Here is a 14084-nt window from a genome sequence, read left to right as displayed (position 1 = left end):
ACGTGCAGGATCTTGGCTGGTTATTGCGACTGTTGGCCAAGCTAACAAAACTGCAGCTTGGCGGGTGCGTCTGTTTATACCTCTGGTTGAAATGCAAAACCTGCAGAAGGGACACACGTGGCCTCCGGCGCCTGGGTAGCTGAGTCATGGGCTTTGGCCACTTGTGGGGTGGTTTTATGGTTCTGACAAGGAGCACGGTGGTGGCTGCTAACGCTGCCCACAGGCACACACACAGCCACCTCGCCTTGAAATCAGGGCAGCTTAAATAATTGATATCTAAAGCAGAATGCGGCATGTCGTAGCAGGAGGGGACAGGGTGGTGTGGACTGAGCGTGAGGTGACGGGGAACAGCGGCCCTGGCACCTGCTGGTGAAGGTGATGGGGATGAGGTGAAGCAGAGAGGGATGGACAGTGACACAGGGGCGTGACAAAATAAACAGCAGTGACCACAAGGAGTGTATCGACTGTACTGATGTGTACCATGGCAGTGTTTTGACCCCCCTTGTGCGAGATGCTGTACAAACGTATTCAGAAGTGTACAAATGATGTTTGTTCATCCCTTCTTCATGATGAAGGGTAATGAATGAAAATTGCCTTTTTAATGTGGTTATCTATAAAAACATACAGCAAAGTTCCTTTATTTAAACAGTTCTCTGCAAATAACCTCAGGAAACAGTATTACAAGGGCTGTTAATGTCATAACTTATTAAGAAGTGAACATGATGGTTTAAGAGGAGTAAAGGAAATATTCTTCTTAAAATCTGATCAAAAGTTTGTTAAAGTAAATGAGATCTTTATTGGTGTTAGTAGCACTCAGTCAGTCCCATAGTGTGCAAGCTATTTTTCACTTATTTGTCAGGCAAAGATTTTAACCATAGACACAATGAAGTAATTCAAGAAGTGGCATGCATTACTCTCTAATGATCTAATAGGTTGAAAATGCTTTATCTCCCTAGTTGTTAATTGTGAGTTTTATGGTATAAGGGAAAATAACAAAAGAAAAAATTGTTACTTTTGTTCCTTTGCAGTTTTTGACTGGGTTTTATGTTATTTCTTCTGATAGGTTTTTGAGCAAAGTTGCTTCTTGTTTCAGGAGAAAAATGCTTTGTTTCAGGGGAAAAATAGGCCACAGTTTAGCCCTTTTACTGAGTTCATTATATGCATCGTAAAACCCCTTTACCAGTAATTAATTCCATAAAGAGTGAGTTCAGCTCCGCTCAGTTTTCTCGCCGTCTGAATATAGAAATGAATTAAAGAGGAAATCCCAAAGAGAGAATGAAGAAGCACAGCTTGGAGGATCAGGTATAAAGAGCCTCATTCATTTTGGTTTATCTGTAGTACAGGGATATGCCCTTACTCCATGAATCATCTCCTGACATCTGTTTGCAGCGCTGTTTTCTTAGCAACTGGGGCTCTGTTTTGGATCTGTACTCTCAATGGCCGGGTTTGTATGGAGAGATGTGGAGAGATGATCCAAGCTCTTGCTAGCAAAGCTCTGCCTTTCAGCCCACTTACTCAATTTATTTTCTTCCCCGGGGCACAATAAATACTGGTTTTAAAAGTCTACCAGCTGAGATGCTTTCTCTGTGTATATGCAGAGAGATGCTTATCTGTTGCTCACCACAACTGAAGTGTTTCCCCAACGTGATGTGGCAGCGTGGGAGAGCACCTCTCAGGTTGCGATGGGCTGCGTTGCTTCTCATGGTGAAGGAATGAGCCGTGTGTTCTACCACGCTTGCCCAGGCTTTCCCGCGGTTTATTTTGAACCGTCGCGGGACTTTTAGATGTGGGAGAGGACGTGGTTTTGGAGGAATGCTGGAAAAGTAGGCATTGTTGTCAACAATCCACTCCTAGCAACGTGCCTGTTTGAACAAGTAGTTGGATTAGGTGGTGGGATTATACGTGCGGAGCACTGTATGAGTAACACTTTGGGACTGAATCTATAAGCTGTGATTAAGGAGAAGGTGACATTTCATATACCTCACTTAATCTTCCCTTACCTGAATTTCATCCCTGGCTACTGTGGGTGGAAGACTCCTGGAACTGAGGCAGGTGGCCACGGAGCTGCTGGAAGTTCAGGCTGATCTGATTTTGCCAGCTGTGCTCAGTGGGGAGGGGACTGGCACCCGGCTTGGGTCTGGGGGAGCTTTTTACTTTAGCTGATGTGGCTGACTTGGTGTGGAGCATAAATATATGTAATATGTCTGGGAAAACAAGTGGTATGTCCATGCTAAGGGACAGGTTATGATCACCTCAGTCCCTCCTGTGCAGATGTGCAGCTTCCCCAGGAGGGGCAGGAGATTATACCTACTGGTCTATGAATCGAGAAAGATGGTGTATGTTACCCCATAGGACATGGATTTGACTGCCTACCTTTCCTGGACTGACTTGTGTCCTGTGGTTGCTGTGAAAGATGAACGTATTTTGGCTTGGGATAATGTTGAGAGGGGAAAGACCCCCAATGTCTGCAGTGTTTTGTCTGTGAAGGGATTGCGAAGTAGAGATGGGAAGGCTAAACACAGTGTCTCTGAATCCTGGCCAGCTTGTTCGACCTTCATGGTTTGCTCACAAGTCCCATTGTTGTTGAGGATATGAAGAAGACAACCTTTATAGATCACCTAAATCACAGTTCACAGCAGGAGATGAAGCCAGTCGCTTCTGCGGAGATGCTGAAGGGCTAGGACAGGGGCAGAAGAGGGAGTGGGGATAAAACTTCTGTTTAGCTCATCTGTGCAAACAGGAGGGGAGCAGAAAACTGCGCTGGGGAAAAGGGCTGGTGCAGAATAGGCTGTTATCTCCCCACAGGAGGGGAAGTGGGGCAGAGCTTTGACTCTGGGCTTAACTTCGGTCTGTGGTCTCTTGTAGGGAGGCATGTTTGCTTTTGAACCTTCCTGCAGCCTGCTGATAACTCCCTACACAATGCAGCCGCACAGATTGGCTCGAGAGGTTTTTAAGGAACTGCTGACCCTGATACAAGCAATACTGTTTGTGGCCAGGGATGGGAAAGAAGAGAAAAGAATGGTATTAGTTACTTGAGCTTTAAAACTCAGGCTGCAAGTTCTATCAAAGGAAATGACCATTAAGATGGAAAACAAAGCCCTTGTAATTACTTTCATGGAAGTGTAGGGAGGAGGGAAAATGTGGGTTTCACAGGAAGAAGTTTTGCTTTCTGAATCATTTGACCTGTTGTTTGCTAGGGGAAAGACAAGAACTTAGTGAATGATGGAGCGAAACAGTGAGGCAGAGAAAGGGGAATGAATACGCTGCTCAACATGCCTTGTTGGTCTGCGGAGAATGGCCCACATACAACTGGTCACGAAGTGACTGTCAAGACACTTCAGAAATGAGTTCGGTTCAGTTTGCATTACTGAGACTTCTTGGTTTTTGCTGTTACTGACCACCTAAATGATGCTGAGAGAGAAATGAAAGCTGCCTCACCAGAGACGCGTCCTGTTTCTTGGAGTCTCTCATGTAGTGAGCAACACGGAGCTTTGATTGTAGGCGTATCTGATGAAAGCTTCAAGTTCAACAACTAAATGAAGTTCTTCTAGCAAAGCCCTCTCAGTGAAGGTGGTCGAACATTGTCTAGTTACAAGATGTTTATGAGGGTTAGAAGCACGTAGCACTTGCACAATGTGTCTCTGTTGGAGATACTCTTTTTCACTTACATGTAAACCAGTGGAGGTGCTGCTTTGCTCACTTCCTTTCCCCCGATTTAAAAGGGTGAGATTCATCTTACCAAACCACAGCATAACTATCTGCATGAGAGACAATTGTCCAAACTCCTTTCATAGTCACTGAAAAGAAGCAAGCACTTTTGGGCCGTGATTCATCTACATTGCATTGGACATCTAAAAATACATTGGACAAACTGCCCTAAAAGTGCCTGTTTCTCTCCATTGTGTCTGCAGAGTTCAAACAATGGACGCGCTCGGAGGCATCTCTCTCGTAGCTGGTTAATGTCAGGAGAGCTGAATCTCAGCCAAAGTGTCTCATGTCTCAGCAGAGATTCTAGGAGGGCTCCTAGTGTCCTCATTTCTGCCAGGCTCGGCGTCCGCATAGGTTGTGCGGTGGAAGGCAGTGTGCCTGGAGGGCTTTGCACGAAAGCGGACAGCAATGTCCAGGTCAAAGCCTTCCACCTCCCTTGGTCAGTCATTGGATTCAGAAAAGCTTTGGGCTGGACCCACAGCGCCAGACAATCTTCTGCTATAAATAAGAGGCCGAAGGGGATTTGCGCGGTGGCTTTTTCAAGGTCGCACATCATGTTAGTGGCAGAGGTGGAGGTGATGAGGATGACCGCGGGCTGCCAGAGGTGCGATCCTGCTCCCGCTCCTTGCGGTTGCTGTGCAATCTGTTGCTGTCCCCGGGGCGACACTGGCTGCCTGGCTCTTGGCGGCAGGCGGCACCTGGTAGGTACTCGTTTCCTTTTTGTGAAGACTTTCTGCAAAATTTAATAGTCTGTCAGTCATCCTCCTTTCCCTGTCCTTTCTCTTCGAAAAATCTTGACTTCGGGCATATAGCTGGCTTATTGTGTGTGGATGATTGTGTGTGTGCTCTCAATCTCAAATGGCTAAACCTGGGAGTAAATGTCCTACAGTTCAGGCTTGTAGTGGCCTTGGACAGCGTGTGTGATTGCTCAGTGGTGTTCAGATGATGTGTGGAAACTCTTTAGGCAGACATACTTAAACCTTGCAATGCGTATCTAAATGCAAATTGTTTTGGAGCCACACAGGGAGCTGTGACCTGGCCTACCCCAAAGTGTCACTGCCACTGTTGTTATTTAGCAGAATGGAAAAAAGAAATCACGAGCTCTTCTGGAAAAAGCCGAAGTATCTGTGTAGGTAGACCAGGGAGGTTAAGGATAAAATTCCTCCTGTGTGAAGTAGTAGTTTATAGCAAAAAGACTTCTTATATTGAATGAGCTGAGTTTCTAGGGGGAGAATCTGTTGAAGGAATTTGCTTGTATAGCAGAGATAAGAAGTACAGGCAAGTACTGAGTATTAAACAGATTCTGTGTACTTCTGATTTCAGACAAATACCACAGCGTTCTCCTATCTTTTTTTTGATATGTGAGAAATAATACGATAGTAGTGAAATAGAAAGAATGTGTTGTCTGAGCCAGGATTTGATTCCTGAAGTTCTGCTTAGGGGGTCCATGGTGAACTCCTAGAGGTGAAACAAATTGCAATTTGATCCCAGAGAGAACAACTGGGGAGAGGAGGGAAAGAGCAAACTATTAAATAAGAGCTGGGAGAAAAGCCAGCCTCCAGAAATAAACATAGGAGATCAGTTCCAGGTATTTCCTAGTATTGTCATCCTTGCTTCATCAACCTCTTAGACTGTAACAAGTGGTTTCACAGTTAGCACACTGGCAGGTTTAGGGTTGTTTGTTTGTTTTTAAAGAAAAAAAGGTATCTGTTAGATTGTTCGCAGCGTTGTTTCTTACGCAGGACTGGGTGGGATGTTGGTGATGAAATACCCCTGGGATGGGGAAAGCAGAGCTTGTTGTTGTAAGAGGGAGGTAACAGCAGAGCTGGCTGTGTTTTGGGGGAGTGAAGAATCTGGATTTTCTTCCCAGTTATGTGCCCAGGGCACCTCAGCAGTTTCTACGGGGGAGGAAGCAGATACTTGTGCAACGTAGGCATGAGTAAACACTGTTCCTGCAGAGCAGTTGTGCCTTACTGCCTCTGTAGGTAGACTTGTAATGGCTTTAAGGATAACATTTGCGAGTGAAAGCTTCACTTTTGAAAATCTTGGAGGTTACTCGGAACATGTTTCTTCTTGCAAAACTTCTCCAAAAAGCCAGTCCAGGAGTTTACTGTACTGAAAGCCAGTGCGTGGATTGTAAGGAAATTGAGGCACATCCTGTTCCAAGGACTTGCGTCGGCAATCACGACAGCTCAGTGCCAGAATTTTGTCCGGGATGGTGACTCGGAGAGACACGTCTCTGTGCAGAAACACGCCTGGGTGGGCTGGGGCTGGCTCGGGTGGCCAGACGTGGCTCGTGGCTCCTCTCACCCGCTGGGCCGTGGTCCTGCCGCGGCTGCCGGGCCCTGGGGAGGATGGTACAGCCGCGCTGCTTACGCAACACGCGCTCACTGTTGCTTGACTGAACTTGTCTATACGTAACTTTTGTGTTAGTAATATTGCTGCCTCTGAGCAGGGGAGCTGCACAGGGCTCACGGGCATTTGTTCTGTTTTATTTCCGTTGCAAGAAATCCTGATTTTCACCAAAAGCAGCTAGGACAGCTCTGTGATTCAGGCACTGATGAGGAGACTCTGTCGTCCTGCATATGCAGAAGGGGAATACATGAAATAAGTAAGACATCCTTTAGTCTGGGCTATTTCTAATTTGGAGTCCTCGGTTTTGCAACTGCAACTGTTGTTTGTTTTTTTTTTTTATATATTATACAGTGGGAACAGTTTATTCTAGCAGGTTATATGTAACACGAAGTTTATTGTCTTGGGTTGTCTATGTGCAGTAGGTTTGGCTGTTTGCTTCTCTCTGGCAACAGTACTGGTAAGAATAATAGTGTTTGGCCTGGTTTTCATTGCACACAAAAAGTTATTCTACAGGCTTGAAACTATGCTGTGAATCAGAGATTTAGGTGTGTGTGTGTGTGTTTTTTTATTTTCCTAAAGCAACTAATTATTTGAAAGCAAAAAGAAAGACGTTTTATTTGTCTTAAGCAGTAAACAAAAGTGCTTTACTTTGCGGAGCAGGGCAGAGGCTCTGCTGAGTCGTCCCAGCAAAACGCTGATTTTCTACCACAACGGAGGGTCCCACAAAGTCGGCGTGTGGGGCAGCACCATCAAAAGGCACTTTTCATGTGTGCAGAACTGGCACAGACTTGCAAATGGAAAGGCTATTTTGCCAACAAAACCTTGAAGTGTGTGAGGTGGAAAACCAAACAAATAAACAAGACCCTGACTAGCATTTTAGGGGGAATTTTCAGCTGAAAGAATTATGTGGACTTGAAAAAAACCTCACTTTTTGGAGAGGCAGCCCTTCTAGGTCAGAGCAGAGGTGTGCTAGGGGAAGAGTAGTGGTTTGCGTTGCTGTGCTGTCAATGGGACGTGCTTGAGAGAGCAGCTGATGAATTCACAGCTGCCAGGATAGGATTTATCATTTAAATTGTAATTTGCCCTTCAAATTTTGGCAAGCTTCGTTTGCCGTTTGCTTGACAAATCTCTCTTTTGTGTTCTCCTTCTGCCTGCGTGAAACAGCAAGCGCTGCCAGAGACAGCTACTTGCAGTAGATTCCTTTTCTCTGCTATATTTAGTGATCAAAACAAGTTTGTGATCTTTATAGGAATACTGCCAAAGCAGATAGGTTTAATGTGAGACATGCCCTTTCTCTTTTGGTTCCTGTCGAGGGTTAAGATTGCGGGGTGACAATCAAACCCTGGCAGATGTATCGTTAACCCCCTCTCCCCCCGGCTTCCCCCTTTTGCCCCTCCCTCTCCCCCCTTCCCACTCAGGACAGGCGATCGGGAGGGAAAGAAGGACAGAGAGAAGAGAGTTGGAAAAGTTAAAGATGTTTTACTAATGCTACTAATAAGAATAGAGAAAATAGTACAAAATATACAAAACCAATCTTATAAGTCTCAGCAACTGCAGAGCCAGCACCCAAAGTCCTGGATTAGACTCTGTAGCCAACCGGAGCTGGATTCAGTCTGTCACTAGGCCTCAGTTCGCAGGGATGACCAGCAAGGTCCTCTCCTAATGTCAGCCATGAGGAAAAAAGGGAAAAGGGCTGAGATGCTCGTGATCTCCCACTTTTATATGAAGTATTCACGTGAATGGAATGTTATACACCATTGGTCAGTCTCTCGATCATCAGTTTCTCGTTGCCCCTCTCGCAAGATGTCCATCCGTGCTTATCAATAAGTTTGCATTCCATTACTAGGTTTAACCAAAACATGTGTTGGGTTCTCCAGGAAAATGCAGCTAACATGAAGGCTTTAGCTGACAGGTAAATTCACTAAAAGAGAAACTTGTTAACAAAACCAGGACATTCCACCCCTTATAATATGACATTCACTGAATACTTAAACCTTATCAGTACAATCTATCGATACAATCTAATTAATCACTACTACTATGTATATATATATATACACACAGGAGTAATTAATCAGTGGACCATCCTTTGAAAAGTTCATTAAGTTCATTTTGTCACAACAGTCTCCCAGGGCAGGGAAAATGGTACAAGTGCATCTCATGACCACTGTTTGTGGGTTAAGGACACCAACTTCGAAGAAGGTGTCGGGCGCCACTCGAAGAAGCTAGCTCTAGTTTCATCACCATTGTCTTGATCTGAAAGACACTTATTAAACATTGTTAGTGCGGCAATTCACATCATACAGTTCAGCATTGCATATTTTCACCTAAAATCAAATCCCCTTGAGGTGCACACCGAACTTCTCCATCCTTAAACATCACCCACCAGGTGCTGCCAGGTCCCTGGGCAAAAACAATCCCACGAATAGGTTTGCCTTTGCCTGAGGCAGGAGTAACCCAGACTGCCTTTCCTAAGATATTTTTCATGTGTACTACAGGGACTTTATCTCCTTCTACAGTCCGTAGAATTTCTGATTGGGCAGGCCCGGCTCGATTGGTTGATCCCCTAGTGTTGACCAACCAAGTGGCTTTTGCTAAATGTGAATCCCAGTTTTTAAAGGTTCCACCACCAAGTGCCTTTAGTGTAGTTTTTAACAAACCATTGTACCTTTCAGTTTTCCCAGAGGCTGGTGCATGATATGGAATATGATATATCCACTCAATACCATGTTCTTTGGCCCAATTATCTATAATACTGTTTTTGAAATGAGTACCATTGTCTGATTCAATTCTTTCTGGCGTACCGTGCCGCCAAAGGACTTGCTTCTCAAGGCCCAAGATAGTATTTCGGGCTGTAGCATGAGGCACGGCATATGTTTCCAACCATCCAGTGGTTGCTTCCACCACTGTAAGTACATAACGCTTACCTTGACGTGTTTGTGGAAGTGTAATATAATCAATCTGCCAAGCTTCTCCATACTTTAACCATTGCCCCCCATACCATACAGGTTTTAACCGTTTTGCTTGTTTGATTTCGGCGCAAGTTTCACATTCATGAATAACCTGTGAAATAGTGTCCATAGTTAAATCCACCCCTTGATCACGAGCCCATTTGTATGTTGCATCTCTACCTTGATGCCCTGAAGCATCATGGGCCCACCGAGCTAGGAAAAGTTCGCCTTTATGTTGCCAGTCCAAGTCCACCTCAGCTACTTTAATCTTAGCAGCTTGATCTACTTGTTGGTTGTTTAGATGTTCCTCGGTGGCTCGACTTTTAGACACATGAACATCTACATGACGAACTTTCACAGGCAGGCTCTCTAGCCGAGCAGCAATGTCTTGCCACAGTGCATTTCACTTTCCTCCCCTTACCTGACACCATCAATGGCTCTGTCTGCGGAGATCTGTTGTGCAAACATTGCACCGCCGCTTCCAGTGATTTTGCTCTGTAAAAATGAGTCCCTGCTATAGCGAAAACTCCTGCATTTAGATCACTGCTATCCCTACCTTTCCCTTTTCTTAATTTCCTGAAAGAGCAGGTAACTGCTCTTCAGGAAGATATTTCTCAACAAGAACAGCCTTATGATTTAATTGAGAAACTCCAGGCCTTTTACTGCCTAGGCGAGCTTCACTCAATAGAATAATGTTTGCTAACCATCTGACTGTTTCCTTTATTTGGGGAAAAAGGGAATTAGGAAGGCAGTGGAAAGGAAACGTTTGTATTCCTTCAAAGGCAGAATATTACTAGGAGCCTGATTCTCATTAGTATCATGTCATTAATACAAAGCAGGTGTAGTTTTCATATACTGCTGTTTCAAATCCCTTTTACACCATATAAAGTGGCTCCAGTGATAATGGCTGTGAATCTCTATTGAAACAGCAACCAAAGAATTTCAGTTGCAATCCAGGGGAAAGAAATGTTTGTAAATAAAGGAATGGGCTTCTTGCAATACTTCTTGCTTGGTTAAACAGGCAGCGTTGTCCAGTTTGTCCTGATCGGGCAGTCCCCTGCGTGAGAGTTAAGCTGGGTCTGATTGCAGGCGATTCCCTCCCCCTTCCCTTCTCAGTTGTAAAACCTGACTCTGGGCCAGGAACTGCCGAGGAAGGGCTATGATGAGCTGTGCTCAGTTCTTTGCTTTCGTGATGGGAACTACATGCCTGAAGGCCAAAGGTCTGTCTGCTGGGATTGCTATGGCCACGCTGCACTTTTCCCTTTGCCAAAAGGTGGCCATGCGGCGTGTGGCTGTGCTTGGCTACCAGCCTCACCTGAGCCCAGGTAGCCGGGGAAAGGGGGTCAGATTGGGGAAGCTTTTGCGTGATAATGGAGAAGGGCTTGTAGAAGTGAAACAACAGGAATTGTTCATCTTGTTGCCTGCTTTTCTGGTGAACCAAGCGGGAAGGGAGAGGTCGTGTTTATGCACTGGGTGTAATTCCAAAGTACAGCACAGTGTGCTTCTCTTGTTTTTATGATAACCCTTCCCTGCAGCCCCGTTATCTGTGGGAAGCGGCCTTGGGACTTCGGCACTGCTGGCATGCCGGGCAGGGAGGTGTGCGAACGACCACTGCTTTGGAAAAGCTTTTTCCATTCTGGCCCTGTGGCGATGCACTGTGCAAATGACATGGCTTTTTGCACAAAATCAGAGGCTTCCGAGCATTGCACAGGTAGATTTGGGGTGGGACATGCTTATGGATTATGTGTTTCGGATATTGAATTGTTGTCCAAACCCTCGACTTCAATGAAGTCATCAAATCACCATTGTATTTTTGGCATCAGCCTTCTGAGCCTCCAGGTGTTCGTTGCTCTCTCTTTCTACGTTAACAACTGTGATTTTGAGTTCTGAGCAGTTCTTGTTGTTATTAACGATGTGGGAAAACTTGGAAACCAGTTGAAAACGGAATGTTTTCTCCAACTTCAGTAAGTATGCTTCAGCATTGCATTTCCACTTGGGAGTAGGTGAATGTGAGACAGGCTGTTGTTCTGAGGGCAGATAAATGTATCGTGCATCTTCACTGGTCGGCTTTTGTGACTGCGTGAACAAGGCGTAGCTCTGTTAATAAAGGCATTTGTGTTTTTGTGTGTGAAAACCAGCATGGAGTTAGTGTAGTTTCCAAACTGTAATTGTACCAGGATGACTGATAACATACCACGCCCCCCCAAAAAAAGAAAAGGTCAAGAAAGACACTTTCCTAACCACATTTTTAAATTGATTATAGCAATGAGAGGATCCATTGTGCTTCTGTAACAGGAAGTATTACTGATGTGTAAATCAAAGACAAACCAGCAATGTTTGCTGGCCTTAAAAAGTGCTGTGGCTTTTGTATATTCATATGCTTGTCCTGGCATGTTTTCAAGAATTATAAATAGATCACTGGGAAGTCCCTGGATAACAAAACTGTACTGCTGTGGCTTGTCATAAATAAACTAATAAGAGATGTCTTGGTCTTGCAGTTCTTACTCTTTGGAGGGGTCCTTACTTGTGCATATAGTTTCAGTGTGTCAGTTCACATAAGGCGAGACTATTTGTGTTACAGTGGGGTGTAGCTTTGTGTCCGTCTGCATCTCTTGCAGATCTAATGCTCACTGGGCTTGGTTCTTTCTGCTCAGAGTTGTTCAGACTTTTCCCTTTTCAATTCCTTCATCTCTAGCTTTTGATAGCTTTGGGAGACCCAAGGCCAGACTTGCTTCAGCAATATCCCAGGCAGTGCAGTGTCTCTTTAATGCCGCATATTCTAATACCACTTATTAAAGGACTGGCTGATACCTGTCTGACTGTGGTAAGGTATTATGTAGGATCAGAAAGCTATAGCCTCTTTTCCCTATCACCTTCAAAGTGATGGAAACCTAATGGAAGCCCTTCCTCCAGGAAAGTGCAGAGGATGTGCCATTATTACTTACTGGATGATGGCAAATATGTTTTTTTCTGCCAGATAGAGAGAAGTTGTCAGATTCTCAAGTGGGGGAAGTCAAGGTAGATCTGTCAATGGTGCTGCTCTGATTTTTTTCTACCTCAGGATCTGGCTCTGAAGGGAAGAAGATCAGTATGATTGCTGTGTGATCCCCTTCCAGCTGTGGGCTTGTATACAGTCTGAGATCACTCACAGAGCAAGGTTGGCAAGCATTTTAAATGTCGAAGGGATGAACTGCAATCTGGAGTGGGACCTTAAGAAAAGAGAGTATTTTAGTGTAAAGGTCTTGGAAAATTCATGCTTTAAACAGACCTTCCTCCCCACCTCCATCACTAGATGAAAAAAATGGTGAAACTGTTGTAAATGAAGTGTCAAGGAGAAAGCATGACCATCAAACTTCAGTGCTGTGTGAACTGCTCTGACTTAACAAAATCATTTGTACATTAGAAGTGAGGGGAAAAGAAGGTACTGTAAAAAAGCAAAAACCCAAACGACGTAAGGGATTTTCCATGATAATTCTTTAGGTCGTATTATCATGATTTGAATCCAGATGGTTTGCCTTTAGGGAGGCTGTGACAGATTTGCAGAAAACCAGTGTAACAAAAGAAGGTGGCTTAGTAGTATGATACTTTGCGAGGCTCAAGACTTGTACTTTTGAATGTTTCTGCTTCTCTCTGAATGTATCATAAACTGAGATCTCTGTTCATAAGCAGAAAGGAAAAGTCTTCAGTCAGTCTGCATTGTGGAGCTCTGCTTCCTTTGGACTAGTTCACCCGAGATAAAAATCTGCCATTTCTGTTCACGGCGTTGGCTCGACTGAACACATGAGTAATAATAATCTGTTGCTAGGAACAGACTCCAGTTTACATGTAGAGGCCTCTATGGAGGGAAAGTCTTTTGAATCCCTGAGTGGGTCATAAATAATCAGTGGCACTTCAAAGGAGGAAGAGTAAAAACAAGCGGTTGGAGATGCCATGCAAAGATGTCTGTAATTCCTATTGCAACACCAGTGGAAACCATGTAGCCGACATAATTGGGAAAATATGGGGCATGTGTCTGCAAAGGCAAAACCAACGAGGCAGGGATTTACTAACAGTGGGTTATAATATTCAGCCACCTCTTGCTGGGCTTATTTGCAAGGTGTCTGTTGTTTTCAGCTTTAGGGAGTGCACACCTGAGCTAATTGCATGCCATATGATTTTTGAAGGTGGGCTCCTGGTGAGGGGACTGGGGTACATCTGTGTGGCACAGTGTGGGGGCACGTGGGAGTTGGCTGTAAACTCACAGCCTGCAAATGGGCTTACCTGGGACAGTATGGAAATCACACCAAGTACTTTACTTTGCTTCCTAATTAGTGTGGACAGCTGTTTTATAGAAGTGACCTTACATAATGAAATACACATTTACATTTTAACTGTACTTATATACTGTGTAACTGCTGATTTTTTTTCTTACAATGAAATCTTACAGTGCTTGATACTTGAAACAGCTGAAAGACAAGGTTTGCAAAGCACCCCAATCCAAACTGTAACATCAAGGCTATGAAATCCTTATTAATGAATCCTCCAAATCCCTCTGAAACTTTTTCTCCTCCCTTTCTTCTGAGACAAGAATGTCCTTATAAAGACTCTGCTTAAGAAGAGCATCTCTTAGTTCTCACTGGAACTTAAGCCTCACTGGAGACATGGTATTTAAATTAGTGTTGTTTATTGTTATGATCGTGGAATGTAAGGCTTGGGTATGGTTATTTTCAAGTTAGTTCCTTGAGATTTCCCGTCTGCTACCTGCTCTTAGGTTTCTTGCTGTTCGTGTGCCTGTGTCAGTATGTTAATACTCAGGTTGTTTGTTTTCACTTTGCTGGCTAATTTCAGCTGATCTTGGGAAAGAGGGATTCCAAGGAAGCTAAGCTGAAGTTATGTGACATGACTGTGCTGATCTAATTTCCACCTATGTTTTTAGGTGCCCATTGTGGGAACAGCTGGGGAGGTAAGGGAAGAACTCTACCCACTAGAGGAAAGCCTGGGTTTGAGTCTTGTGAGTGCCCTTGTCACGGGAAAAGCTTTTGTTGATGGTTGAACCCTTTGAGCTGGAGATTGAGCCCATGGGGTCGAGAA

The 14084-nt window shown here is 44.5% G+C and overlaps 1 protein-coding gene across 3 annotated transcripts in view; it reads left to right on the top strand.

The window, feature by feature from the left end:
- The window catches only part of SYNE2 (spectrin repeat containing nuclear envelope protein 2), a 196753-nt gene that overhangs the window by 1521 nt on the left and 181148 nt on the right, over positions 1-14084 (top strand). The gene's annotated exons all lie outside the window — the stretch shown is intronic.

Source organism: Patagioenas fasciata, chromosome 5 (genome assembly GCF_037038585.1).
Source record: "Patagioenas fasciata isolate bPatFas1 chromosome 5, bPatFas1.hap1, whole genome shotgun sequence".
Taxonomy (NCBI): domain Eukaryota; kingdom Metazoa; phylum Chordata; class Aves; order Columbiformes; family Columbidae; genus Patagioenas; species Patagioenas fasciata.
This window is presented reverse-complemented; position numbering and strand designations above follow the sequence as displayed.